The following is a 9,117-nucleotide window of genomic DNA, read 5'->3' on the forward strand; positions in this document are numbered from 1 at the left end:
AACGTCCAACTACCTAATTAGGTGTCGTGGACGGAGGCGACTGGCAAACATACTTTACTATAAATTTCTCATATTAAACATTAAATAAAATCCAAGGCCTAGACCAGGGATTGAACCCACTAAACCAACAATACATCTTAGCTTTGCGGGTCTAGCCTATAACCGCCTAACATACTTTACTGTAAATTTCTCATATTAAACATTAAATAAAATCTAAAGCCTAGACCAGGGGCATCGAACCCACTAAACCAACAATACATCTTAGCTTTGCGGGTCTAGCCTATAACCGCCTAACATACTTTACTATAAATTTCTCATATTAACCATTAAATAAAATCCAAGTACTAGACCGGGGAATCGAACCCACTAAACCAACAATACATCTTAGCTTTGCGGGTCTAGCCTATAACCGCCTAACATACTTTACTGTAGATTTCTTTTATTAAACATTAAATAAAATCCAAGCCCAAGACCAGGGGAATCGAACCCACTAAACCAACAATACATCTTAGCTTTGCGGGTCTGTATTTTATGTAATGAATCTTCCCAGCAATTTAGGATTTTATTTTTTTTACCCAATTTATATTTCAGGGGGATAGCGCAGTACGCAGTCCCCCCTACTAACAAAAATTATTCGCCCGACGTATCCACATTAGGGATAGTCACAGAGGTCAGCAGAACCCTAAGTGCAATGGGAACGCCTCACCCTGGGGAACCGCCTTCATGATCACGGTTAACCCCACGAAAGGTAAGTAACTTACATTATTTTCCCAATCATTGTTATCACCGATATGTATAATAATATTCAACGGGTAGAATAAAAAAAGTATATTTATATAAATAAAATTATAAATCTAATTAAATATAATTTTAAGAACTCCTGAAACAGTAAAACTTCTGATGTGAACTTTCGCACGTTTATGTTAATGATCTAAGTACCAATCTAAAAATATTCTTCCGACAAACAGTTGTCCCCCTTCTACATGCTACATTACGTCAACAATGTAGATTACCTGCATTCTTATTTTTATAACTAATTTCACTTCTTATGAATATAAATCTACATAGAATTCCGTAAACCATCATGCAGTCCGATATATATTTCATTTATTTGTATTAGACTCACTTTATTGGTACATACTAAATGAGAGAGAGTATTGTTTTCGCGCCGATTTTCTAATTAGAGTTGTCTCCGGAAATAGATTTTTAGATTTTAGATTTTGTAGATTTTTATTTATTAAATGAAAATATTTACATATTAAAACTGTTTCCGGTAGGACAGTTGTATAAGGGTTGATCGTCAAAAACTGCACGAAAAAGCGTAACGTTGAAAAACAACCCAACTTTGACAATTTTTTTCTCTTTTTCTATCAAAGATAAAATTTCCAAATTATCTTTATAATATAGGGAAAGTCCTCCTTTATAACTGTAATTTTCATACAACAACCTAGATCTGATAGATTTTGTGAAAAAAGATGCTGAAAATGAGCAAAAATGGCATTTTCAAAAATTGTTCTTGTTTTTTTTGTTTTTTTTTTTTATTTATGAATTAAGGCGCGTCAACATCTAAGGTTATTGGCGCCCGGAGCTTTTTTCAGTGCACTGCCGGCCTCCGGACAGTGTTCTCTCGTTACAGACAACACTGTCCATCACCGGACAGTGAGCTGTTAGAAGCTCCTAGGAAGAGAAAATCTAAGGGTCAGCAGCTGGATTCGAACCCGGGACCTCCGCGCGGGAGTCCAGTACGCTAACCGCATAGTTAATCCCTTCCCTTCTTGTTGTTGTTGTTACCTTTTTTGTAAACAACGTAGCGCCTAAACGCGTGAACCGATTTTCATTAATGAGGTATCATTCGAGTCGGAATTTTATGTAGATGTGCCTTTTGGGGGTCTCGATGCTGTACATCAAATGGGAGAGGAGTTAGCCCCCTTTATGTAAGTTGCTGATTTGTGTACCTTTTGGCGTTTAATCAACCCTTATACATAACTTTTTAAACTGTAAGTTTTTTTTAAGGAGATATACTCGTAAATTGGAGTGCCGGTAATGTATACCATAACCTTCAGCAATAATAAATTACAGAAATTTAAAAAAAATATATAAAATTGAATAATAAGGCAAAAAACAATGAAAAAACCTGAGCTGATAGGAAAGTTCTACCTCAGGGAGTCCTTAACTCTCCTGTGCCTGTGCACCGTGTCCAAACTATAGTCCCCCTGTTAGTCTGCAGAGGTGGTTGTGACATGATTCACACTTACTGAAGAAACCAGTAGCGAGGTATTTGATATACTGTTCTACATAGTCCATGTTGGTGTTAGAGTGTAAGTCTATAATACGGATGTAGCGGGGAGAAGTTGTGACCAGTCTGAGGAATTTATTTTGGATGATCTACAGCGAGGCGCGATATTGGATCGACATGTCAGTCTCCAGGAGGGACAAGCATAAAGTAACATAGGCCTAACCACCACCTTGTACAGGAGGAGTTTATTCTCTTAGGGATAGTTTAGAGTCCCTGCAGAACAGCGGGAATAGTACTCGAATGGCTGCCTCGCCTTTATTGACTCTAGTCCTTTATGTATTTACTATCTTAATGTAATAGTAAAAGTTATCTTATGATATAAAAAAAATGTAATAAAAAGAATTTTCAAGTTCAGAAAGATTATAATCTGGATTATATATGCATATATGCAAAGAAGGAAGTACATAACTCGCTGCTATTATACTTAGCTACAATGTATAAATTATACACATTTATTATCAATAATTGCATTTGGAAATGTATGAAAATTATATTTAACCACATATTCATATAAATGTGCAATTACAGTTTCAAGGTGCATATTATAACCTCCTAGAAGCAAATAAACTATTACTAGTCACGTTGGCGCCTTTGACCCCGAAGTCGGTGCGCCAAAAAAAAGGACACGATAAATATTGTAAAAAAAAAACTCCAAACTTTTTGGGGAAATCTCTTTTTCTTTTTTAGAAAATCTATAAAGATCGCAATGCTTTCCTTATCTGAAATAAAGGGAAAGTTATAGAAAATTTATCTATGATTTGATAAAACTGTTTATATCAGATTAAAAAAAAAAAATTATTTCGTCATTGTTGTTCATTATTTTTGGTGACTGAATCATAGTTTCAATAGGATGAAAACATAAATGCCAGTTTTCAGACATGATACATTTATTCTGCCCTGAGCTTTCGACCTAGGGGACTAGGTCATATTCAGGGCTAGTTTACAAAGTCCATGAACAGACAAGACAGAAGACACACCAACCCTTTAATGATGTAAAACAGTATATTGTACACTAGTTAAATAATTTTTGTTAATCTCATTATATTATTCATATTCATTTCAATAGAAACATTGTTAACAATCTGTAAATATGTTCCACAGCCCTGAAGATGGACCTAGTCACCCTAGGTCAAAAGTTCGGCAGAATAAATGTATCATGACTGAAACTGGCAATTATTTTTTCATCTTATTTCTCTATGTACAATCATTTCGTTGTATACATATATACAATAAGTAAATAAGAAGAGTAAAAGATAAATGGATGTGTGAGAGGCAGGAGTAGAGGAACTACCCACTGTACTCTCTACAGGATATAATGATCTTTAGGTCTTCAGACTGCAATGAAGTCGCGGGGCTACTGGCAATTCAGTCGGGGAGTAGGATTGTTAGGGATGTCAGAGGAGGCGAGAGACTGTACAAGAGGGGATTGGAGCAAGTAGAGAAAGCAGTATAGCACTGGCGATTCAGTCTGCGAGGAGGATTGTCAGAAGAGACGAGAGACAGTATGAGAGGAATAGAGCTAGTAGAGAGAGCAGTATAACACTGGCGACTCAGTCAGCGAGGAGGACTGTTAGGGATGTCAGAGGAGGCGAGAGACTGTACAAGAGGATTTGAGCAAGTAGAGAGAGCAGTATGGAATTTTTGGTATTTAGTCTTGGCAAGTTGGTGTACGAATTGGGGATGTTGAGGTCGTTGTGAAGAGTAAGGTTAGTCACCGTAGAAAGGAGCGTCAGCTATCTGTCGGCAGGAGTTTTGACTGAAATGTCCTGTACTGTCCGTACGTTTTTTAGATTTGGCTGAACCTCAGACATCTCTAGTCCGTAGGTCCACATAGATTTGAGCATAGTGTTGTATATTAAGCGTTTGATTATAGAAATATTTAAAACAGAAATTTTGAAAGACTTGTGTGAACTAAATTTCCGTACACAAGCAGGTTATGTTTGCATGTATCAAATGTAAATATTTCCGGAAGTGATGCAATTTTTTAGTTAGTTATTTCCCACGTCAATAGAATGTATTCCTGTTTAATAATATTTTTATGAATAAATTTAGACATATGCTTTCCGGAGTTTAGTTATTTCAATAATACTTTATTTGTTATTAACTGGTCCATCATCTACAGTACCTGTCTTCTTCATGAAGGCTTCCTACCCTAATCTGAACGTGCTCTTCATTGCACGATCCACCAATACTACCGCGTTTTAGATATCATTTGATCCGCCCTTAAGCTTATTCTCTGACATCACTGTGACGATCGAAAGAGGTATGGCATCCTAAGCTTTTAGTTCTAGCCCAAGGAAATCCTTCTCTCCTTCTAAATACGTGATCCGCAAATCTTTTCTGAACAACCCCTTTATTTATCCGCTCTGTTTGAAATGAAGATTGACACATAGAGTTCCGATAACGTCTCGTAAAAAAATAAAGGAAACAATCTAACTGTCAAACGATAAATACTGATTTTTGGGAAATTCACAAATCTCCTGGAAGTGATTTTCATTAATCCTGGTTCCTGGAGCAAAAATATAGCTCTAAAAGTCTTCTCTTGTGCAACGGTAGACTGCATACATTATAATTTTTCTGTGATATTACAATTTCTGTAAGAAGGTACGAGGTAAGTCACAAGTGCATAATGTTGCCCAGCTCATGCTGTTCATTAACAATGCATCATTGTGAAATTACGTAAGTTCAATTAGAGTCCTTACATGGTTTGTAACTCAGTTTAAAATGGAAAAAAATACAAACATTGATTGCTCCATTTCTTTAAATTACCTAATACCATCTTTATAATAGTAAGTAATATCCATAAAAACAGAAGCTAATATTTACAAGCAATGCTATGACACGCATCAGCTGTAAATATGCAAATGAATAAATTATAAAGTTGAGAAACTAATTATTTATGCAACTTTCTCCAAGCTCTCGCAAAAGGAAGGGGCAAAATCGAATCTCGAGGTGACTCTGGATGATTGCTCCCATGGAAACAGCTAACCGAGGAATTGCCTTTCTCAATCCTCAATCCCACAACCCTGCATCTTGCTGGAGAGCGATCAAATGCCCTCAGAAGATCTTAGAGAAGATCATTGGAAGCAGATCTCAATCTCTTCAGAATACAATTTTTGGCCCTATCAAAGGTTAAAATACGCGAACCGTGTATCTTGGGTGTGACTGTGCAAAGATACAGGAGCTTCCCCTTGGATTAAACTATCCTTTCCTGATTAACGCTGCCTTGGGATAGCATTTGACTTTTCCTGGACAGTAACCAGGTGTTGGAGGACAATATTCCCTCTCTGTAGTAGGGACTTCATGGGAGTGGTTATCCCAATCTGTACGCTCTGGTACATTTAAAAGAGATACTTATATCTCTTAAGAGTAACAGAACTATAGCTGTTCCCCAAAACACAGGGAATGTGTTCCTGTCAGGAGAAAACACCGCCAGAACAAGGAGCGATTGCCACGGCAGCCAAGCGAGGCCCACAAAAACTAAGATGTACATCATGGAACTAGATTCGATTCCCGATCTAAGCCTTAGTTTCTATTTAATGGTTACGAGTATTAGGAGAACATAATGGTAAAGTGTAGGCTAGCCTCCTTCGTCCTAGAACACCTAATTTGGTAGTCTGACGTAAAGACCGCCTGCAAAAAAAAAATAAAGTGCCATTGCGAGGGAATCGGATACCCCACTACTAAACGATACTAAACGGGGATAATTACTTGCAGTTAACCCGGCATTCACAAATATGTCCCCATTCGGCCTTTCTGCTTTTATACAGGGTGTACAGGGAGGAGTGGGCGAAACTTCGGGAGGTGATTCAGCAGCTCAAATGCAACAAAAAATATTCTCTTCACTTTGGCCCGATTCTCAATAGTGACCAAGATATTTGCATTTTTAACTTTTCAGTCGATATTCGCGTTTTCCACCATAATAACGGCCGTAACTTTTCTATCCTTTAACCTACCACAAATCTGCTTATTCCAAACGAAAGAGCATTAAATTTACTATAAAACTCAATATAGAGCTTGAAAACGTTTCTTATTAACAATGAAATTTTTACTTGAATGTCTAAAAAACTATTGAGAATCGGGCCATAGTGAAGAGAATATTTTTTGTTGCATTTGAGCTGCTGAATCACCTCCCGAAGTTTCGACCTCTGCTCAGTGTACATCCTGTATAGTTGCAAGTTAAATTTGTATGAGGGAAATGCTCACCGGGGACTTCGTTACCAAAACAAAGTTCTCCTTAATGATATTGCATCAATTTATGAAGTCCGTTTATGCATAAGTCGTGTATTAACTTAATTCATATACAGAAAAGCAATCCTCAGACTTTTTTTCAAGTACCAGCTCTGACATTTTTTTTAACTGTAATTACGACTTCAAGATTAAGCTAAAAAGGTACTCAAGTTAGGTACTTAAAGTACGTAAAAAAAAATCATTTAAGTTTTGGCGCCCTATTTTCTTGAATTACATAATATTAAGAATCATGATATTAATGACTATTACTCAAACTTGAAATCTGCAGGACGTAAAAGGCCATTAAGGAAAAAACAGATTTTAAAGGTGGGGGAAAGTTAATCACTAATTCAAGGTCGCAATTCGTCGTTTTTGATTTTTTTAAAGTTACTAAAATTCTGTGGTATTGGCAGGTTCTTTTCTTTTTGTTTTAAACAGATTGGGAATTTTTTAGTGAAGTCAAACTGTTTACGTCTTAGCTAGTTGTAGCATTGAACAAAGAACTGGTTGTTTTTTACAATAAAATTAACGTACCGATTCACTTTCTGGTTATTTTCAAGGAGTACGGAGTGGGGGTATTTTAATTAAACAGATATTAATCATGCGGTTACATTAAAAGGAACAAAACAAATCTAGTGTGAAGACGCTAGAAAGGAATTTTCCTTACGACTTTTCTAGATCAACAGGTTTAAAAGAAAATTCTAACTCAAAATCCCCAAAATGAGTTTTTTGGGGGGGTTCAGAAAAATTATTCAAATAAACACTAAGATGTAAAAGTTGTTTTATTAGGTTCGATTCCCGGGGTCTTGGCCTTGGATTTTATTTAATAGTTTATATGAGAAATTTACAATTAAGTATGATTACCGCCTCCGTCCAACTACCAATTAGGTGTCGTGGATGGAGACGACTAGCAAACATACTTTACTGTAAATTTCTCTTATTAACCACCATTAAATAAAATCCAAGGCCTAGACCAGGGGAATCTAACCCACTAAACCAACAATACATCTTAGCATTGCGGGTCTAGTTTCTAACCGCTTAACACACTTTACTACAAAATTTCTCATATTAACCATTAAATAAAATCCAAGGCCTAGACCAGGGGAATCGAACCCACTAAACCAACAATACATCTTAGCTATGCTGGTCTAGCCTATAACCGCCAAACATTAGCCATTAAATAAAATCCAAGGCCTAGGACCAGGGGAATCTAACCCACTAAACCAACAATACATCTTAGCATTGCGGGTCTAGTTTCTAACCGCTTAACACACTTTACTACAAAATTTCTCATATTAACCATTAAATAAAATCCAAGGCCTAGACCGGGGGAATCGAACCTACTAAACCAACAATACATCTTAGCTATGCTGGTCTAGCCTATAACCGCCAAACATTAGCCATTAAATAAAATCCAAGGCCTAGGACCAGGGGAATCTAACCCACTAAACCAACAATACATCTTAGTTATGCGGGTCTAGCCTATAACCGCCTAACATACTTTACTGTAAATTTCTCATATTAACCATTAAATAAAATCCAAGACCTAGACCAGGGGAATCGAACCCACTAACCAACAATACATCTTAGCATTGCGGGTCTAGTTTCTAACCGCTTAACACACTTTACTACAAAATTTCTCATATTAACCATTAAATAAAATCCAAGGCCTAGACCGGGGGAATCGAACCTACTAAACCAACAATACATCTTAGCTATGCTGGTCTAGCCTATAACCGCCAAACATTAGCCATTAAATAAAATCCAAGGCCTAGGACCAGGGGAATCTAACCCACTAAACCAACAATACATCTTAGTTATGCGGGTCTAGCCTATATCCGCCTAACATACTTTACTATAAATTTCTCATATTAACCATTAAATAAAATCCAAGACCTAGACCAGGGGAATCGAACCCACTAACCAACAATACATCTTAGCATTGCGGGTCTAGTTTCTAACCGCTTAACACACTTTACTACAAAATTTCTCATATTAAGCATTAAATAAAATCCAAGGCCTAGACCGGAGGAATCGAACCTACTAAACCAACAATGCATCTTAGCTATGCTGGTCTAGCCTATAACCGCCAAACATTAGCCATTAAATAAAATCCAAGACCTAGGACCAGGGGAATCTAACCCACTAAACCAACAATACATCTTAGCATTGCGGGTCTAGTTTCTAACCGCTTAACACACTTCACTACAAAATTTCTCATATTAACCATTAAATAAAATCTAAAGCCTAGACCAGGGGAATCGAACCCACTAAACCAACAATACATCTTAGCTTTGCGGGTCTAGCCTATAACCGCCTAACATACTTTACTGTAAATTTCTCATATTAACCATTAAATAAAATCCAAGGCCTAGACCAGGGGAATCGAACCCACTAAACCAACAATACATCTTAGCTTTGCGGATCTAGCCTATAACCACCAAACATACTTTAATGTAAATTTCTCATATTAGCCATTAAATAAAATCCGAGGTCCTAGACCCCAGGAATCGAACCCACTAAACCAACAATACATCTTAGCTTTGTGGGTCTAGTCTCTTAACCGCTCGGCTACCAAGGCGCCTAACTTT

The 9,117-nt window shown here is 36.9% G+C and overlaps 1 non-coding gene across 1 annotated transcript; it reads right to left on the minus strand.

Annotated features, from left to right (window-relative positions):
• Positions 1 to 589: 589 nt before the first annotated feature.
• LOC141447651 (U1 spliceosomal RNA) lies at positions 590 to 756 on the minus strand. Its single transcript, XR_012454501.1, has one exon. It is a non-coding gene; the product is annotated as a U1 spliceosomal RNA (small nuclear RNA).
• Positions 757 to 9,117: the final 8,361 nt, after the last annotated feature.

This window comes from Rhodnius prolixus, unplaced genomic scaffold (genome assembly GCF_049639745.1).
Source record: "Rhodnius prolixus isolate KJV_2025 unplaced genomic scaffold, Rpr scaffold_7, whole genome shotgun sequence".
Lineage (NCBI taxonomy): Eukaryota > Metazoa > Arthropoda > Insecta > Hemiptera > Reduviidae > Rhodnius > Rhodnius prolixus.